This window comes from Octopus bimaculoides, chromosome 29, assembly GCF_001194135.2.
Source record: "Octopus bimaculoides isolate UCB-OBI-ISO-001 chromosome 29, ASM119413v2, whole genome shotgun sequence".
NCBI classification, from domain to species: domain Eukaryota; kingdom Metazoa; phylum Mollusca; class Cephalopoda; order Octopoda; family Octopodidae; genus Octopus; species Octopus bimaculoides.
Genome location: NC_069009.1, coordinates 4,186,908 through 4,188,861, shown reverse-complemented (window position 1 = coordinate 4,188,861; position 1,954 = coordinate 4,186,908).

Sequence of the window (1,954 nt, the reverse complement as noted above, 5' to 3'; positions counted from 1 at the left end):
ATATATATATATATATATATATATATATATATATATATACACATACATATATGTATATACATATATTTATTTATTTATATCATCATCATCTTCATCGTTTAACGTCCGCTTTCCATGTTAGCATGGGTTGGACGATTTGACTGAGGACTGGTGCAACCGGATGGCTACACCAGGCTCATATATATATATATATATATATGTATGTATATACACATGCATATACACTGCTATACATATTCTTTGATATATATGTGTATGTGTGCATTTATGCATAAAATCTATGTACATTTATGGATATATATGTATACGTAATTACATATGCATATATATTTATATATGCATATGTAAGAAAATGAGAGATGGAGGAAAGGTAATGAGAGAGGGAAGGATGTTACAATGATGACATTTATATATGCATATATACATACATATAAATGTCTGTGTTAATTCATATATATATATATATATATATATATATATATATATATATATATATATATATATATATATATATATATATATATATTTGATAAATAAATTTCAAAAAAGGATAAAACTCTTTTACAAGAATTTTATCAAGAAGCCAGTGTGTAAAAAGATTCATTAGGGAAATATCTATTCCCAAGAATATAATTATTCGTTTATATTTATATAAAGGGCATTATTATAGAAAAATAATAATAACGCCACACAGTGGACTTCTCAAAAAATAACCACATTTAGTACCCATGCGAGGAAAAAACAACCAACAGAAGATGACCAACTTTCTTTTAAAATAGACTTAATTGCGTATTGACCGATTTCGCGATTACTAGAGTGAATCTAGACTTCGTTCATCAGCACAATATTGTCCCAAAAATATATATAAATAAACAGAATTCTCACCTCACCAAAACCGAACAACTACGGACACACATACACACATACACAATGTGAAGTGGTAGAGTGGTAGTTCATCTGTCTTTACATTCTGAGTTCAAATTCTGCTGAGGTCAACTCAGCCTTTTACTCTTTCGAGGTCGATGAAGTAAGTGCCAGCTGAACCCCTGGGGTCAATGTCAGCAAGAAGCCCTCTCCCCTTAAATTTCAGGTCTTGTGTCTGTAGTAGAAGGGATACACACATGTACATATATATATTCTTTTACATGCATTGTACACACACACACACACGAACACATATATATTTATATATGTGTGTGTGTGTGTGAAGGCACATGGTTTAGTGGTTAGGGTGTTGCACTCACAATCACAAGAATGTGGTTTCAATTCCTAGACCGGGTGGTGCGTTGTGTTCCTAAGTGAAACACTTCATCTTACATTGCTTTGCTATCAATTTCACACCTGATGCATGGCACACCGTGCACCTTTTCAGACAAAGTCGATTTGATGGAGAGACTGAGCTAATGTGTGTTACAGACATTTGATCACCATAAACAAACAGCGTGTGCAGGTCGTTTAGCAAAAACTGAACACTCATACATTGTCCTCGATGTGAGAGGCCATTATAATTTCGCAACACATTCCTGCAGACATAAAAAAAGAAAGTCTAAAATCTAAATTCAGGCTCAGGCATGATACAAAGAAATAACCTTTGCGAAGAGATGCTTCTGGGTTCCAACCCACAAGGAACCACTTTGGAACAAGGGTCTTCTGTGAGAGCCTTGAGTTGGCCAATATCCTCCAAGACAAATGTGAAAGCAGTACGGAAGCCTGTTTTGCATATATATATATATGTGTGTGTGTGTGTGTGTCTAAGTGTACAGTATACTCTTTTACTTGTTTCAGTCATTTGACTGTGGCCATGCTGGAGCACCGCCTTTAGTCGAGCAAGTCAACCCCAGGACTTATTCTTTGTAAGCCTAGTACTTATTCTATCGGTCTCTTTTGCCGAACTGCTAAGTTACAGGGACATAAACACACCAGTATCGGTTGTCAAGCGATGTTGAGGGGGGGG